Source organism: Diabrotica undecimpunctata, chromosome 3 (assembly GCF_040954645.1).
Source record: "Diabrotica undecimpunctata isolate CICGRU chromosome 3, icDiaUnde3, whole genome shotgun sequence".
NCBI lineage: Eukaryota > Metazoa > Arthropoda > Insecta > Coleoptera > Chrysomelidae > Diabrotica > Diabrotica undecimpunctata.
The window spans coordinates 88,178,751-88,199,255 of record NC_092805.1 but is presented as its reverse complement, the minus strand read 5'-3'; the positions used below and the strand labels follow the sequence as shown (position 1 = coordinate 88,199,255).

The 20,505-nt window shown below is 36.2% G+C and overlaps 1 protein-coding gene across 1 annotated transcript in view; it reads left to right on the top strand.

Annotated features, from left to right (window-relative positions):
* Positions 1-20,505, top strand: part of mldr (mitochondrial ribonuclease P catalytic subunit) — a 30,754-nt gene that overhangs the window by 9,603 nt on the left and 646 nt on the right. The window lies entirely within an intron of this gene.

Genomic DNA, 20,505 nt, shown 5'->3' with positions numbered 1-20,505 from the left:
ATGCAACAGATTATGAAGCCCATATATTAAGGAAAGAAGAAGCTAGAATGGAGATTTGAAGTCAGTTACAGGCATGAACATATATATATATATATATATATATATATATATATATATTATCGCGCTTAAATGATAGAGACTTAAGAATCAAATATAATTTATATTACAACCAAACTTCCAACATTAAAGTGGATGGTCAGTTCACGATCAGTTGGATAAAAGCTACACATACTTTAGTACCAACATAAACAGAAAATGGGACCACTCTACTGAAATAAAACATCGCATAGGAAAAGCAAGATCAGCGTTCGTAAAGATGACGTATTTTCTACATTATTATATGGAGTAGAGGCCCGGATACTTTCTAAAAATTTTTTAAAAAAGTTCGAGACCTTCGAGATTTACTGTTACAGACACATCTTAAGAATTTCATGGGTGGATCGTATAACTAATGTTGAGTTCCTATATAGAATGGGAAAGGAATGCGAGATTATTAACGTCAATACTACAATTGGACTATTCCGAATAGCTGCAAGCAAAGTTAGGATAGTGTAGTATTTTTATTAATCTAATTTATTGTCTTTATTTATTATCAAAGGTTCTACATTTATAACACTTACAAGTTTATTTAAAGTCTTTATTTGTACAATATAACTAATTTATTTCACACTAATAATTGTATAATTTATTTACATTTATTACAATACGCGCGTTACATTTTAAAAACTCGACGCGATGTTATTTTCAGACTAACTGTTTCCAACAAAATTCCCTCCTTAAATATAAAATACAGTTATTCGAGAATCCCTTCGATTTCGGACGATGACTCTCGAAAATTCAGGTTGGCAAACAGGTCTTTCAGCTGAGCGGCGAAATTACTAGAATAGAATAGAATTAGAAATAATATATTTAGTTTTATGCGTCATAATATTTATCGTAACATTGCCCCCCTCTTAAAAGATGGTACCTCCTGGAACCTTGTCGGGACTGGAACTGGAACGGTATGCTGGCATCGGCAACTGAACCCTCTTTTACAACTTCCAGTTGTATAAAAATAACAAGGGACGGTTTTCTCTCCGCACCAGTAACTATGCGGATTGCAAGAGACTAACAACTGGACTTCGGTGTCTTTAAAGATCTTCTCCACCATACTTCGGATAACCATCCAATCTAATTGGCGGCACTTTAACTTTGGCGTGGCTAACTTTTGCACGTCGGACTTTAGTACGTGCTCTCTCAATTGAAGTAAGGCTTCCCATACATCTCGGTAGGTAGGTTGGTCACGGGCAGTGTCTTTTGTTATCAGGTAGAAAAGGTAACGTGATGCATCCTGGAGTTTCAAGACTTTCCCGGAGCTGGCACTTGGCATTGAAGTTCTACAACTCGACCGAACTTCCTTCGAAAGATGGATGCCAACCATGGTGCGTCTTTGATACTGGCCGCGATGGTAAGGGCCAGTGAGTAGTCATCGGGAAGCGCGAGTAGATCTTGCCTTTCTTCAGTGGTAACACCATGTCTTGCTTTACCAGTACCTTCATAGGCATCCATGAATTCCTCAAACGTGAGGTCAGACACATCTTCTACTTGGTTTACTTCCACTTCTTCATCTACGTCATGGTCACCTTCGAAGGACGCCAGCCGGTTATGATGTACTATCATCGGCTGTCCCCTCGGAATCTTGCTTATTCGGTAGATGACATCGTTGATCTTCTTCATAATGAGGTATGGACCTTCCCAAAACTGCTGCAACTTGGGAGAACAACCTTTTCGCTTCTTGGGATTATAGAGCCAGACTTTGTCGTTCTTCTTAAAGCAACCCTTTTCGGCTTGTGTATCGTACCGTTTCTTCATTCGGTCTCTAGCGATCTGAAGGTGGGAACGGACCAAGTCGTATACATCGTCCATTCTTCTTCGTAGTTCGATCACATACTCTTCACCTGCTACATCTTCTCCAGGTCGACACCCAAACTCTAGATCACAAGGTAGTCGCATCTCGCGTCCGAATAGGACTCTGGCTGGTGTCTGGCCTGTTGATCTTCAAATGTCTCTCCCAAGACGATTATGTCATCTAGATAAACCAGGCATGTTTTCCAAGATAACCCTCTCAACACATTTTCCATAAGCCTCTCAAATGTCACAGGAGCATTACAGAGTCCAAATGGCATAACGTTGAATTGCCACAATCCAAATCCTGTGGTGAAGGCTGTCTTCTCTTTATCTACTGGGTCCATTTTTACCTGCCAGTATCCAGACTTCAAATCCAAAGTAGGAAACAATTTACTTCCAGCCAACGTGTCCAATGTGTTGTCGATCCGAGGCAGAGGATAACTATCTTTCTTGGTAACGTTGTTCAGCAAACGGTAATCCACACAGAATCCACAGCTCTCTTTTCGCCTGTGGTAATCGTCGAGCTGTTTGACGAATTGACTTAGCATTACCAGTATCAATTTTATGCTTAACAACGGTTGTTCTTCCCGTCTTTCCTCCTTTCGGTACGAAAATATCATGATACTGCCGAAGAAATTCCCTTAATTTCCTTTTCTCCATCTGATTTAGAGACTGTCCCGCAACTGCAACCATTTGGTCGAATTTGTCGTTGGAATTATCAGATGTTGTCGCCTGACGATTATGGATGTCACAGGTACACAAGTTCCTATTTTTGTCTCTTTCTTGATGGTCACTGGATAGTCATTGACATTGATAAGTTTCACAGGAATTTCTTTAGCCAAAGTCACCAATTCCTTTCCAATTATGATTCCACGGCCAACCTCGTCGTCATGGTTCCAAGGCTCCATCATAACAGGTATCCCTTCGTCCACAATTCCCTGTAGCCGCGCTACTATGATCGTTTCACTTCTCGCAGGAACGACTGTATCTTCTTTAATGGCTGCTTACACAGTGTTGTCATTATGTGGATGAAGAAATACCTCCTCGTTACCAACTTTGATTACCTTATTCTTAAAATCCAATTGGAATCCATGCATATTCATTACGTCCATTCCTAATATAACATCCTCTTCGATGTCAGCAACAGTATGGACGAACTTTTCTGCTCCAATTCCCAATTGTACATGGATTTCTCCATGAATGTTGGCATTTTCACCTGTAGCGGTCCGAAGTCGCAACCGCGTTGATAACAGTTTCTTACGGCTGTTTATAACTGTCAGGCGTATAATGGTTCTGGTCGCTCCGGTATCCACCAACAACGTATGCCTTTTACCATTTATTTCTCCATCTACATATTACACTATCTTCACGACATTTCAAAGAAGCTATTAATATGAGAGGGTCTTTGGAAAAGTTCCGGGTCGAAGCTGCCCCTCTAAAGCCGACTCGTTCTAGTTTTCCTGATGGTGAGTTTCTTGATTTTATGGTCTTCGTTTTCTTGCATGTAATGCTTTTCATCATATTAACGAACTGGTCAAGTTTATCTTCATCTCCTTCCTCTTTTACAGCCCTAACTTTACTGCACCCGCCAGAGGCCTGCGTAGCTGACTCGTATTCGAGGGCAGCGGATAAGACATCAACCAGCGTTTTGTGACGAGCTAATCGCAGTGTTCTCTGCATTTCATGATCACGAAGACCATCAATAAACGTTTGAACGGCCAATTTTTCCATCATGTCTTTGGGAGCTGTTGGATAAGCATATCGTACTAATCTGGCAATGTCTACCTCATATTCTTGAATAGCCTCATCTTTCTTCTGTCTTCGATTTTTAAGCTGCGACTGATATACATGCTCCAAATGTTCGTTGCCATATCGCATATTTAACCTCTTCTTCAGTTATTCGAAATCATCCGTCTCCTCTACGGTTATGGTCTGAAGCACATCTAAGGCATCTCCTCGAAGAGCGATAGTCAGGTTTACAGCCTTTTCTTTTTCAGACCATCCATTCGCTCTTGCAGCTGATTCGAACTGTTTCGTGTAGTTGTTCCATGACGATTTGCCGTCGAAAGTTGGGACTTTAATATGAACAGAACCTCCACTTCCTTCAAATTTCGGCCGTGTTTTCAACTTACACTTCGTCTCGTCTTCTTTTGTCTCTACTGTAATTGGATTGCTTCCTCTCTCTGCCGTCCCTGTTTCCTCCATTTTCCTTTCCATATCTTTTCTTCGAAGGCCAACATATCGGCAGCAACTTGGTTTTTTTAACGAAGACATTCTATCGTCGAGGGCAGACATCTCAGAAGTGACTTTAGAGATTTCCAAAGTTATGTTAGCAGAAACTTTGCTTTCCAGAGAAGAAATCTCGTTAGAAACATTGTTTTCTAATGAAGCGATGTCGCCGGAAACTTTCGAAATATCGCCAGAAACTTTGTTTTCTAATGATTCGATGTCACCAGAAACTTTGGCCACATCACTAGAAACTTTCGAAATCGACGAGATGACAGCATCTTCAAATATATAAGTTTCCGGGTCAAAACCCTCTTCCTCCAAAGCGTTCTTTAGTCGTTGGACTAAATCAGCCTTTTTTCCGGTAGAAGCTAATTCTCTGTCCTCGAGATGTCGAGATTTTCACAATTTATTTTATATATCTCACTTCTGGACACCACTGTAGTATTTTTATTAATCTAATTTATTGTCTTTATTTATTATCAAAGGTTCTACATTTATAACACTTACAAGTTTATTTAAAGTCTTTATTTGTACAATATAACTAATTTATTTCACACTAATAATTATATAATTTATTTACATTTATTACAATACGCGCGTTACATTTTAAAAACTTGACGCGATGTTATTTTCAGACTAACTGTTTCCAACAAAGTTCCCTCCTTAAATATAAAATACAGTTATTCGAGAATCCCTTCGATTTCGGACGACGACCCTCTCGAAAATTCAGGTTGGCAACTAGGCCTTTCAGCTGATCGGCGAAATTACTAGAATAGAATAGAATTAGAAATAATATATTTACAGTTTTATGCGTCATAATATTTATCGTAACAATAGCCATGCTTATCGCCATAAGAAGAAGAAACGTATTACTAACTTTTTTTCTATTGACTCTGTTTGGTCACCTAATCTAACAACATCCCTAAAATGCTTAGGAGAGGAAATATTTAGTCCGGTCTTCAGAGATTTGATCTCTAAAAATCATACGAACAAGCTGAATTTTAGGGGGAAATCGGGGTAAGGAGTAGTAAAGTTTTTTGTATATCAATCACGAAACTCGTGATTTATATACATCGAAAGATTTCTAATTGTGAAGTTAAAGGTGTCGATAGCAAAATAAGTAAACTGTATACACAAGCTTAATCAAGAAATCAAGCCATTCAGAGCGATGCTGGGAATATTTATATTCCAATATGCATCAACAATTTACCCATATAAACTACCATCATTCTTGTACTCGATGTACTCTTGTACCATTGCGTCGAGTAAGGACGAGGACGATAAATATACGAAGACGGTTGCGTTTCGATTTAATTTGAGTCTCTTACCACTCCTTAACACGTGTTTCTGGGTTTACCCGTCATCAGAGAGAGTTTGTAAGAAGACAAACTAAATCAAAACGCACCGACTACTCTGGCAATTATAGGAAAAATAATTACCAAAGTATGCTACTAGTGTCCTCCGGAGGCGTGTCAGCCGGGAGCTGACAGCCGTGCCGGACGCATCAAGGAATTTGGATATCGGTCAAAATACTTGGGAATTCCAAGTTTGGCCAAATCCAAATTTCTAATTGATTCAATGCAGGGAAATTCCACTTTCGCTACGTAAAACAAAGGATTTGTTTTACATAAAAGCAGGTAGATTTTCTCTCATCGATCAGTCGAGCTTGCCTCTTCTACTGTAGACCTAGTCGGTGCTATTATTGTTCCTACTAAGTTATTGTTTTATTTCTGATTTCCTATATACCATTTTATTTTAGCATTATTGTATATTCAGACCTTTTCAGGTTAGAATATTACATTGATCTATATTTGTTCATGTACTGATTGTTTGATATTTTATTTAATTATTTTGATTGTTTATTTTTCTTGTATTTTGTGTCTAAGTTGTTCTTCCGTAAGTTAAGAACACTTAGAAATATTTATCTTGCTTTTTCTATTTTATATTTTGATTTGTACTTTGTCTAAGTAGTTCTTTCCGGTAAGTCAAAGAACTCTTAGAAATATTTCTCTGGATATTTGACTTGTTATTTTAATTGTGCGTCTAAGCCATTCTTTTCCGGTAAGTCAAAAGAACACTTAGAAATATTTTCGTAATCATTGTTGCATTAATATTTCCGATATTTTATCTAAGATATTTTCTTCCTTAAGTTAAGAAAATACTTAATACATTTGTCTCTTTCATTTTCTATTTTATGCTTTTTGTTGTTTCTTCCGTAAGTCAAGAAACACTTAGCAATATTTCAACATCTTTTCTGTATTTGATTTTTCATATTTGTAAGTCGTTTCTTCCGTAAGTCAAGAAACACTTATAAATATTTGTATTCTTATTTTTCCATATTTGATTCTCTTGTTTGTTTTCACTCTAAGTTGTTTCTTCCGTAAGTCAAGAAACACTTAGAAATATTTCCATACCTTGTTTCATATTTACATATTTCATTTATCTGTATTTCTGTCCTAAGTTGTTTCTTCCGTAAGTCAAGAAACACTTAGGAAGATTTCTGCACTTTTCTATTCTTTTATCTTGTGTATTTTACTTTTCATTCTAAGTTGTTTCTTCCGTAAGTCAAGAACCACTTAGAAACATTTTCTTTGCATTGTACTTTTGTACCATTTTATTTTTCTTGTTTACTAAGTTATTCCTTCCGTAAGTCAAGGAATACTTAGACTATTTTACCTGTTCTGTTTTCTATTTTTGATCTGTTATTTTGTAACTGCTCCTTGGAACTGTTACCTATAACAGATACTTGTCACGGTAACCGTTATTTTATACCAGTAGCAGTATTAAACCATTTCATTAGTGACAAGCAAAGATGGTCAACACCCGGTCTAATTCCGAGGGCAGGAAGAAGTCCGCAGAGCCGGCGATGGGTCCTACAGGCCCAAATGCCCCCTCTCGGCAACACTAGAGACCTCTAGTGAGGAACGATGAAGTTAAATGTGTCGATAGCAATTAAAGTAAACTGTATACCCAGAAACACGTGTTAAGGAGTGGTAAGAGACTCAAATTAAATCGAAACGCAACCGTCTTCGTATATTTATCGTCCTTAATCGACGCAATGAGTACAAGAATGATGGTACTTTATATGGGTAAATTGTTGATGCATAGTGGAATATAAATATTCCCAGCATTGCTCTGAATGGCTTGATTAAGCTTGGGTATACAGTTTACTTTAATTGCTATCGACAAATTTAACTTCATCGTTCTTCACTAGAGGTCTCTAGTAGCATACTCTGGTAATTATTTTTTCTATAATTGCCAGAGTAGTCGGTGCGTTTTGATTTAGTTTGAGTCTTTTTACAAACTCTCTCTGATTACGGGTAGACCCAGAAACACGTGTTAGGGAGTGGTAAGAGACTCATATTAAATCGAAACGCAACCGTCTTCGTATATTTATCGTCCTTAATCGACGCAATGAGTACAAGAATGATGGTACTTTATATGGGTAAATTGTTGATGCATAGTGGAATATAAATATTCCCAGCATTGCTCTGAATGGCTTGATTAAGCTTGGGTATACAGTTTACTTTAATTGCTATCGACAAATTTAACTTCATCGTTCTTCACTAGAGGTCTCTAGTAGCATACTCTGGTAATTATTTTTTCTATAATTGCCAGAGTAGTCGGTGCGTTTTGATTTAGTTTGAGTCTTTTTACAAACTCTCTCTGATGACGGGTAGACCCAGAAACACGTGTTAGGGAGTGGTAAGAGACTCATATTAAATCGAAACGCAACCGTCTTCGTATATTTATCGTCCTTACTCGACGCAATGAGTACAATAGTACAAGAATGATGGTAATTTATATGGGTAAATTGTTGATGCATAGTGGAATATAAATATTCCCAGTATCGCTCTGAATGGCTTGATTAAGCTTGGGTATACAGTTTACTTTAATTTCTATCGACACATTTAACTTCATCGTTGCTCACTAGAGGTCTCTAGTAGCATACTCTGGTAATTATTTTTCCTATAATTGCCAGAGTAGTCGGTGCGTTTTGTTTTAGTTTGAGTCTTCTTACAAACTCTCTCTGATGACGGGTAGACCCAGAAACACGTGTTAGGGAGTGGTAAGAGACTCAAATTAAATCGAAACGCAACCGTCTTCGTATTTCTAATTATCGAAACCAAATTCAGATTTTTGCTTTAATCTGTGCCTTCTAAGAATGGCAAAGCAAAACAGACGTTGATAAAGATTTAATTAGAGAAATGGGGAATCTAAAATTGCATTCCACAACATATCTCCTCAACTTTATGAGTACTAGAAACCGATTCGCCAAGGATTTTTGCTTAGTTGAGGAGATATATTGACATGTTGTGGAATGCAATTTTAGATTCCCCATTTCTCTATTTACATCTTTATCTACGTCTGTTTTGCCTTCCAATTCTTAGAAGGCACAGATTAAAGCAAAAATCTAAATTTGGTTTTGACAATTAGAATTAGATGTCGCTATTGCCTCGATATCGAAGCCATTTTAGCGTTGCTTCTATTACGACAGGAAAGATTGTTTTCACGTTCAGAGCATCTGTAAATATTGGCTCCGAAGATTCCTTTTAGGATGAAATACGTATAAGCGAATATACAAAGGCACTATACGTGAAATCAAATCTTAACTGTCTTTCCTTTTTTTTTTGTATATTTTTTGGGGTCACAAAATTGACACTCTCACAAAATTCAACTTGTATGATTTTTAAAGGTTCGGTGACATTTTCATCGCTGACGACTAGAGTAATTGCATTTTTTGAATGAGTATCCGCTGCGTTTTGTAACAGTAACTGTCTTACTCCTTCAAAATGTTTCCAATGGGGTTGTTCATCTAGATATCGGCTTCCGGATCACCAAGATCAACAAAAGCATAGTACTTTTCCTTAACGATCACTGATGCATTTGTTCTAGTTATAAACTGAAATATTGACACAGAAATCCCTCCCCAACGGTTGGAATATTGGAATACTTTGCACCATACACAAAAAAGAAGATATCTTTGAATGCTCTAACCACAGAGGAATTACTCTTCTAAATGCAGCGTATAAAATATTTTCCACAGTACTATGGCATCATATGCAGAACGGATAGTAGGAAAGTACCAGACTGGTTTCAGGGGTGGTAAATCTACAATTCATCAGATTGCAACCCTGAAACAAATTTTGGAAAAACACTGGAATATGGCATTGATACTCATCACATATGTATAGACTACAAAGCAGCCTACGACTCTGTGAATAGAAAATAAATGTTCAAAGCAATGAAAGAGCTAGGAATACAAGTTAGTTTGTAAATTTACCAAAAATAACTATTGAAAAGGTTGAACGTAGAGTATGAATTCAGGGGGAACTGTCTGAATCTTTTAAAACAAATAACGGGCTGTGCCAGAGAGAACCTCTCTCCTGTATACTGTTCAATCTGGCTCTGGAAAAAATAATACGTATGACACAAATCATAACCACTGGTTCAATTTATAATAAATCAGTTCAAATCTTGGCCTATGCTGATGATATCAATATTGTAAGTATATGAATATAAGCACGCAACCACAAATCCTACGACCACTTGTTATAGAAAACGACGTCATAGAAGCAGTGAACGAATTTGTATACCTGGATGCGCTCCTTAACACTGAAAATAATTCTACCGCAGAGATAAACCGCAGAATTTGCACGGCCAACAGATGCTATTTTGGGCTCGATCTCCTCCTTAAATCCACAATTATATCGAGAAATACAAAAATAAAACTCTACAAAACAATAATACGCCCAGTCCTAACATATGGTTCAGAGACCTAAACTCTAACAAAAAATAATGAAAACATGTTAGAAACGGAGTGTGGAGAAGACGATACAACTTTATAGAATATACCAGGAACCTGATATCGTAAAACATATTAAGATAGGACGTCTGAGGTGGATAGGGCACGTAATGCGGATGGAACAAAATGACCCAGCTAGAAAAACGCTCCTTGATAGACCCATTCGTCAGAGAAGAAGAGGAAGACCCAGAACAAGGTTCCTTGATAACATCGATGAAGACATGAGAAATATGGAAATACGTGCTTGGCGGAGAAAGGCGATGGATAGGGACGACTCGAGAGAAATTCTTGAGGAGGCTTGGACTCACGCAGGGTTGTAAAGCCAGAATGATGATGAATAAACAATCATCATCATCAGTGGTGTTACAGCTCTAGTTTAGCCTCGACCTTCCCAGTCTATTTCGCCAGCCGTTTCTGTTCATCGCCAACCGTTGCCAGTTTGCTGTGCCGATCTGCCTCGCGTCCTCGTCCACACCATGCCCTCATCTTTGATATTTGGCATCGAAGCCAACATTTTGGCTTTTTCTTCGTTTATTTTAAGGCCCATATTTTGTGCGGCCGTTAAGTAGTTGGAAACCATCTCTTTAAGTCCTCGTGTGGTGCGTGCCATTAAATCCAAATTATCAGCGTAAGCCATAATCTGCGTTGACTTATTAAATATTGTTCCCCTACTATGTAACTCAGCATCTCTTAGTCTTTTCTAATGCTATATTAAAGAGAAGTTACGCCAGCACATCCCCCTGCAGTAACTCCGTATATGTTTCAAATTCTTGTGATAGATCGCCTTGTATTTGCACTTTGCAGATCACTTTACTCATAGTTGTTTTTATAAGTCTTAAGTAATATTAAGTTCATTCATGGCTTCATATAATTTACATCTTAGGACGCTATCGTATGCTGACTAATAGTCCACAAAAAGATGAAACGTATCAATGTTAAATTCATTGGTTTTTTCCAAGAATTGATGCAGCACAAAAATCTGATCAATTGTTGACCTAAATGGCCTAAAATCGCTTTGATATTCACCAAGAAGTTCTTCCACGTACGTACTTCGTACCATACCCCGTACAGCTGTACAGGTCACAGCCTGTTTATATTTCAACAAATCTCCCTTTTTGTACAGTGGACATATGATTCCAGTGCACCATTCATTTGGTATTTGTTCTTCTTCCCAGACTTTTATGTGTGACTTATTATGCTGTGAATTTGGGGCTGTGAAGTTCTGCAGGGATACAGTCTACTTCTGGGAACTTGTTATTTTTGAGCCGTGTGATTGCGGCTCTCACTTCCAATAGTGAAGGAGGTTCTACGTGGGTGTTATTTTTTGGCCTTTGGGGTAACGCATCATTTTTCACTTCGGTACCAAGTAGTTCTTTTAAGTGGTCAACCCATCTGCCTTGTACTGCATCACTGGTACTAATTTTGTCGCTACACATCGTCAGCCGAGGTTTGAATTCTTTTCTTGTCTTATTTAGGATGTTCTAGAACTTTTTTGTTTCATTTTCTTCCTTTTAGTAATTGAAGCTCCTGCATAAACTGGTTTTCCAAGGTCCGCTTTTTTCTTTGATGCACGCGTTTTTGCTCCTTCCTGAGTTTTTTGTATGTTTGCTACTTATCCCGTGTTCTTCTTTGTTTTATAAGTTGATGCACATAATTCTTTCTATTAGTGATATCTTCACATTCATCATCGAACCAACCGTTGCGTAGAGTGGGTTCTTCTGGGATTTTAGGTTATTAGGATATTAGGATGTGATCTATTTGATTTTTGTTGTTCCATCAGGCGAAGTCCATGTTACTTTAAGAATATTCTTGTGGGGAAGTAGGTACTTCCAACGACCATGCCCTTGGAATCTGCAAATCCTATTATTATATTTCCATTGTCGTTGGTGATATCATGAGCACTGCATTTTCCGATGTGTGGACTGTGTATATATATTTTAAATCTTGAATATGTTGCCTGTGTGAGTCCTTCAAATAGGTAAAAATAAATAAGAATAAGACTTACTCACAATCAATTTATTCTACCATCAACGACCGGTTTCGCATACTATAATTTGCTATACATCTTCAGGTCAAGGGTATATGCTAAACTAAATGCTGAAAATTTAATAACCTGTATTAGGGTACTGTCTGGTACAGAATATATAGCAATTATGCCAATATTATATGTGTGTGATTATTAAATATGACTTTCTTCTTGCAGTACCGTCTCCTATCGGAGGTTGGCTACCATCACAGCAATCTTTACTTTGTTGGCTGCAGCTCTGAACAACTGTATTAAACTGCACCCGTACCACTCCCTTAAATTTCGCAACCAGGAAATCCTCCTACGTCCCACATTTCTCTTTCCCGAGATTTTTCCTTGGATTATGAGTCTAAGCAGAGAGTACTTTTCTCCTCTCATTATGTGGCCCAGATATTCCAGTTTTTTCGTTTGACTTTAATATGACTTTAAAATGTGACTTTAAAATTGATTAAATAAAAAAAATAAAACTTAACTGAAAACACAATCTAGTAAAATTGAAATTAAATAAATAAGTAACTAATAAATATTACTTACATGCCGATACAAGGATTATTATTTAACGTTTGAAAAAACATAGTTAAAAACTGTTATGGTAAACTGGTGACAGGTGATCATCGGTTTTACTGCAACTAATAGTTCCAGGGTCATAAAAAGTACGCACGTTCCAAGTGTAAATTTTTAAATCGTTGTACTTAGTTCGTTGCATTGGTCGCCATCGTAAGTTTCGTCCGGTTTCTTTAGCTGTGGATCTCGTAACAATGTTTTTTTTTACGGGATAGAGTTGTTAACCTTAAGCCCAATCCCCAGCCTGAAGGGCCAGGGACTCTTCTGTTAGGTTTGCCATACCTTAGTCTGTTTTGGTTCTCGGGTGGTATTTCATTTCCCACCTACCCGCCGGTCCTAGGGCCGGTTAGAACAGTCCCCTATCCACTACCTGGGGACGCGTCCGATGAGAGACAGACAACTCCACGCGTATCTAATAAACAATATTTATATTTTGTTTTTTGGTACGTAAATTAATAAGGATACCGGATTGATTAAGGTTGAACTTGAATTGTCACTTGGTAGTTCAGATTTCTTTCCTAGGTAGCGCTAGGAGTGATGGTCCCGGACAAACTGCGTTTCAGTGTGACGTGTCGTTCTAGCCTTTTATTATATTAGATATTTGTATATGTAGTTACACAACACAATTGATTTTGGTCATCACCCGATCAGTGACTGCACATCTTACACCGATGGTTCGCTTGAATTTGATCTTATACAATCACATTATTAAGAACTGGATAAATTTCTCCGTGTTGCTCCGCCTCTGGTAGGCAAGTTATTTTTTTAAGGATGTCATTATTTCAGGAAATAATGGAATACGTTTTTCTCATTTTCAAAGTCTACTAATATCACTGGTCTGCAACCATATCCCCCTTTTACAAATTTTTTCATAAATATGAAGATATCAATGCTCTAAATTTATTTTCGTTGACCGATTTTTTCTATCACGTCTAGTTTTTCTATGAATATTTTTTTCAAAATTTTAAAATTTATGATTTTTTGAATTTGTTTTTTGCATCAACACTATAAATGGTGTATACAGTGATAAGTGCGTTAAGACCCGGCAGAATAACACAAAAGATGGAAAACTAATAATTTACATTACATTACCACTATCGATAGTGTCCCACCTTTAGATGTTAGCTTATGAGCTAGTTAACTTCAGTCATAATTATATGTATGACGTCGAACATTAACATTTTTTTTTGACGTGACAACGTCTTAAATTAGGTTGTGGCTCGGAGTCACTCATGATAAAGTGTAACGCCAGCTCACGTCTGTTACGATGAGTCACCGAACGAGAGAGAGGCCCGCCGGACCGGCGAATGCCTTGCGTCTCTCTCCCACTCAAACATGATCGGTCCGCTGCGCGCGCAGCACTAAAGAATTGGGCGCGTTGAATCGGTGCGTGCTTGTGTCTCTGTCTTTCTCGAGCGTTCTTGGCGTTGGAAAACCGAGAAAGCGTCATAATACAAGTTCACACGTGTGGTTAAAGTATCGTCAGCTGTGTCTGTAGTGAAAATGTGGAGTGCTTAGATTCGTCATTTACAACAACTACAACAATAAAGGTAAATAATTGTACACTAATATTTCATTATCGTAAACTATGATTGATTGATTAATTGTTAGATTGACACAAAAGTTGAGAAACTGAGTTTATAGGTTATGTCATACTATTGACAAATGTTGATAGTGTTAAGTAAATTATTAGTTTAAATCACTCTGCAATCAATCGTAATTCAGTCGATTGAGAAGAAACAGCGCGTTTCAACTGCAAACAACTATTGTGCAATTTAATAATATTCATATCAATAAATATTCTACCGAGAAAAAGACGTTGTCACGTAAAATCTTCGCCCGTAAAACCGACTTTACAGGCAACCGATTTTTTTAGATAAAAAAATTTGCACAGCACCTGTATACCCTAAAATTTTTTATTTAGCTTCTTCTTTTGGTGCCTACTCGTTTCGAAACTGATTTAGGAAGACAATAAAGCAAATAAAATAAAAACCGTTTAATTAGTAGTGATTTTTTAATCCAAAACTAAATTATTGGTCAAGAATAATGTCTACTATAATTTGAGACGTCGCATACACTCTTGTCACTAAAGAATTATCGAAGCATGGTGGTTTAGTTGTAAGAGTATCATACTTTAACGAGAATGCCAAGGGTTCGAATCCCACATGTAGTTTTTTTTTTAATTTTTTTTTTTTTTAATTATTTTTAATACTAGTTTGATTTATCATTTAGTGATGATTTTGACATAAACAGTCTTTACCGGATTATATTGCATTCAAAACTAATGGCTGTAGCACTGGAAGTAGTATAAATCCATACATTTTAAATTTTGAATTAAATTTGAATTATTTTGGGGTTTCGTTTTATTACAACGGAACGAGAATAAATTGCAAATAATGAGTTTTTCGAAAACTTGTTACCTAATATATATCATAATTTCTATTATTTTTTAATTGTGTCCAAAAATAAAAAGGGAATTTCATCCTAATCTGCTAGTCAATAGACCACATCTCTATAATACCTTTTGCAATAAGACCACATTTTGTGTTGGAAACATTTAAAGACAAATATGGTGAATTCAATTTTCGATTTAAGAAAAGGGATATTCCTCGACTAACTCGGTCCTTACGTATTCCAAATCATATGACATTTAGCTCATATGACTTTTTTTTTAATATGATTTAGATATATGGCATTTGACAACATTACAAACACGTAATCCCTTAATAACGTTAACCTTATCTTTACCTAAATAACGGAATACCTTATCCGCTAATAAAGTAATCCGTTATTTTTCTGTTAATGCGCATGAGCAGAATAACGTTTAACGTTACTGAAATAAGGGGCTTTAAAACTCTCTACTCTTGTAATTGTTAACGTTTTGTATCGAATATTTTAGTAAGATGTAGTGCTATCAATATCTAAGGTTCAATTACTTGGATCAAAATAACAATGGAATTTGTTAGACAAGAATACGAGAATCTCATATTTTCGCACAAGGCAAGAAAATTTTAAAAGTTGCATTTCCAAAGAGGATGATTTGGTGTATTGTAATGATGCTGCAGGGCTTCCTGAAGAACTGAATTTCCGAGAAAAATATAAAGAAGAAACTTTTATTGATGCTTTTAAGATTAGTTTGAAAACCATCTTACTTGACAATGGTAGTAAATACCCTTCAGGGCCCCTCTCGCATGCAACAAACATGAAATGAAAGACAATTATGCAAATTTGGACTTATTACTTGAGCAAATAAAATATTCTCAATACGTGTGGAGTATATGTGCTGATCTGAAAGTCGTAGCTATACTCACTGGCTTAAAAATGTATCATAAAACCTCTAGTGCCACTAGACTAGAAGTTTTCCTGTCACCACTTCTCGTAACGCTGGTACTCACGAAAAATCTCCTAAAAGCTACAAACAAAAATTGTAAAGGATTTCATTACCTTAAAACTAAATTTCTCCGATTAAGTGACGTGAAGTTAATAAAAGAAATTTTTGTTGGTCCTCAAATACGAGAGCTTATGGCAGATATAGCTGTTAATTTGATATTAAATAGAGCAAAAAAGGGCTTACGCAGCTCTACTAGAAGTGTGTCATACTTTCTTTGGCAATACGAAATCTGAAAAGTATTTTTGCAGATCTAGGATGCAACAAGCCACACAAGATTTATTTTTTAGATGCGCACTTAAATTTTTTTCTGAAAATCTGGGTGCCGTATGAGATGGGCATGTTGAAAGGTTTCACCAGTATATATTGCACATCGGAAGAGGGTATTGTTGACCGATTGTCTGTTGTAGGTATATTGGAGAAACTCCAATTCAAGCAATATAACGAAAAAAAAAATTAGCATTGGGGGAGTGCCGACAGAAGTCAAAACTGGTTACAAATTAGATGATTATTAAAATATAACTATATATATATATATATATATATATATATATATATATATATATATATATATATATATATATATATATATATATATTGTAATTTGTTATTGACGTATGAAAATAAATTAAACACGTGAATAAAAATGTTTATCACTGATATATATATATATATATATATATATTTACATATATAAATATATACATATATTGTATACAGTAAAGCATGTATACGTAATATATATATATATATATATATATATATATATATATATATATATATATATATATACAGGGTGAGTCATGAGGAACTTTACATACTTCTACCATATGTAGAGTCCCTCAGGGAGCATATCATGTGGCCACTAAAAAATGTCAACTCCTCTTCTTTATTAATTAACAGGGTGATTTGTGTAATTGGCCATTTATTTCATTTTACTGTAGTGTTTATACGGCTCATTTGATTTTTTTAATTTTTGCATGATACAGTACACTACTATCAAGCATTCGACTGGTATTAGCTAAACTCAAAAATTCCAGGACTGGCTTTGGAAAAATTAATTTAGGGATTCGTATTAAATATTACACCCTGTATAAATTGTTTTTAAAATGCAATAAGTGATTTTCAAACTACATAAATAGCCAATGAAAACGACATATGCGACAATGTTGTCGCACTTTTATTAAATTTTTAGCGAACGATCAAATCTTACCAAAAATAGAACAACCATAATGAAGTATCAAATTATAAGGTATTAATTTAAACAAATGTTATAAATTTCAAACATTTTAATTAAAATGAGTTCCTGCAACATAATCTAATACGTAGAAAATTAACATCTTTACTGTCACTTTGTATTATCTCTACGATAGAATCAATTGTTTTTCAATTTTAAATTTTTACTTATAGATCGTATTGGGGCATTATTTTCAATAAATTATAAATTAAATTGATTAAAAAGTCAAACCTCTTGTATGTGTTAGTTTTTGTTGATTGTAAATGATTAAAATTTTATGTCAAATAATAATACATTGCATCAACTGTACTAAATAAAAATAAATCTAAAAAAGTTTAAAATGAAGGTTGGCGTTGACCGTTTGACGTTTCTTGATATTTTATACCCATTGTCATTATTGTCATTATCAATTGTTATTTATGTGTACAAGAATACATGTTTCTTCTGTCATATCTACGTTAAGTACATTGTGTTAGTTTTGGTAGAGCTTTTGTTACTTTCGTTCAAAATGCCACATCAGTTTTCGACCACAGAATATGCAGACATAATATTTGTTTATGGATTCTGTAATGGGAATGGTAGGGCTGCTAGTAGAGAATATCGCAGGAGATTTCCTAATCGTCGAACTTCCAGTCATCCAACATTTGGGTCAGTTTTTAATTATTTGCGAGAAAATGGCACTTTTCCTAGTCGAACAACAGAGCGACATGTAGATGAAGCGCAGGAAGATGACATTATGGACGCCGTTACTATGAACATTACAATAAGCACTAGACAAGTAAGTCGAGAACTCAATGTTACTCAATCAAAAGTAAGTAGAGTCCTACAAAAAAATAATCTATACCCATATCACATTCAAATGGTTCAGCGACTACATGCTTTAGATGAGATCGATAGGTTGGAATTTTGTAGATGGATTAACAATAATCGACCAACGCATACAGGACACTATTTACAGATGAAGCCCAATTTACCAGAGACGGGATAAATAATTCACGAAATTCACATGTGTGGACAGAAGAACCACGCACTACAAAGAGTTGGATTGGATGAGAAGGACATGTATGGTCACCGCACTACAAAGAGTTGGATTGGATGAGAAGGACATTCGGATCATCATGAATTTATACTGGAACCAGCGTGCTCAAGTCAAGGTCGAAGACCAGCTGACCGACCAAGTGAAGATCATGCGAGGAGTAAGACAAGGATGTGTGCTATCGCCGACTCTTTTCAATATATACTCTGAGGAGATTTTTAATGAAGCCCTCACAAACCTAGACATGGGAATCCGAGTGAACGGTGAATACATCAATAATATCCGCTACGCCGATGACACTGTGTTACTAGCAACCAGCCTAAACGATCTGCAGGCCTTACTAGACCGAGTGCGAACTGTGAGCGTAACATACGGACTGAACCTTAATATTAAGAAAACTAAATTCATGGTTGTCAGCCGTACAAATTTAGATCCCGGGGCACTAATGGCGGGTAGCGAAGAGATCCAGAGAGTCGACAGATTCACTTACCTCGGAACTACCCTCAACGTACAATGGGACTACGCTCAAGAGATTAGATCCAGAATTGAAATGGCACGGTCTACATTTATTAAGTTGAGATCCTTGCTGTGCTGCAGTGATCTTAGTTTGGGAACCAAGATGCGAATAGTGAGGTGCTACGTTCTTCCAGTGTTACTGTATGGAGTTGAAGCCTGGACACTGACGCAAGCCACTGAAAAACGAATCGAAGCCTTCGAGATGTGGATATACAGAAGGATACTAAAAATATCTTGTGTGGACCATGTCACCAACGTTGAGGTCCTACAGCGCATGACAAAAGAAAAAGAAGTGCTTAATTTAATTAAACAACGCAAGCTTGAGTACCTCGGCCACGTGATGCGGAACGAAGAAAAATATCGAATTCTTCAACTTGTTATGCAGGGTAAAGTATTTGGCAGAAGAGGACCGGGACGCCGTCGTATCTCGTGGTTGAAAAATCTCCGACAATGGTTTGGGATGACCTCAGCGGAGCTGTTTCGCAGAGCAGTCAACAAAACCATGATAGCCTTGATGATCGCCAACATCCGGACCGGATAAGGCACTGAAGAAGAAGAAGGACAGAAGAAAATACCCATGCTATTCGAGAACGTCGTTCTCAGTTAAGGTTTTCGGTTAACGTGTGGATTGGTGTCATAAATAACCAATTAGTAGGTCCTCCCTTTTTTGATGGTCCTTTAACAGGGCAGGTCTATTTGAACTTTCTACAAAATATTTTGCCGAATTTGCTTGCCAACGCGAACGTTGCTATCCGAAGGATGTATTTTCAGCATGATGGGGCACCCCCACACTTTTTACTGGCAGTGAGATAACATCTCAATAATGTTTATGGCAACAGGTGGATAGGACGTGCAGGTCCTATTTCGTGGACTTCAAGATCCCCTGATTTCAATCCCGTTGATTACCATATTTGGGGACGATTGAAGCAACTAGTTTACGCAGTGAATATTAATAACCGACAACAATTAATTGATAGAATTATACATTGTTGTAATACTATTAGAAACGATCCCCAGAGTATCCGTAATTCAATACGTCAATTAACAATTCGGCAACAAAAATGTGTACAGGCTGCAGGGTTCCATTTCGAAAATCTATTTTGAATTATATTTATTTTGTTACCATTATTCTATCTTTTCCAGTTCTAATTTATGGGTTTATCATAACTATGTACATATTTTTAGTTTTTTTTTTTAATTGTTCTTCGTTATTGTTAGTAGTTACTGTTTTTTGTTGTGCAGTGACTCAGTTTATCATTTCAATTAAAATGTTATTATAAATTGAAATTTATAACATTTGTTTAAATTAATTACCTTATAATTTGATACTTCATTATGGTTGTTCTATTTTTGGTAAGATTTGATCGTTCACTAAAAATTTAATAAAAGTGCGACAACATTGTCGCATACGTCGTTTTCATTGGCTATTTATGTAGTTTGAAAATCACTTATTGCATTTTAAAAAAAATATATACAGGGTGTAATATTTAATACGAATCCCTAAATTAATTTTTCCAAAGCCAGTCCTGGAATTTTTTAGTTTAGCTAATACCAGTCGAATGCTTGATAGTAGTGTACTGTATCATGCAAAAATTAAAAAAATCAAATGAGCCGTATAAACACTACAGTAAAATGAAATAAATGGTCAATTACACAAATCACTCTGTTAATTAATAAAGAAGAGGAGTTGACATTTTTTAGTGGCCACATGATATGCTCCCTGAGGGACTCTACATATGGTAGAAGTATGTAAAGTTCCTCATGACTCACCCTGTTTATATATATATATATATATATATATATATATATATATATA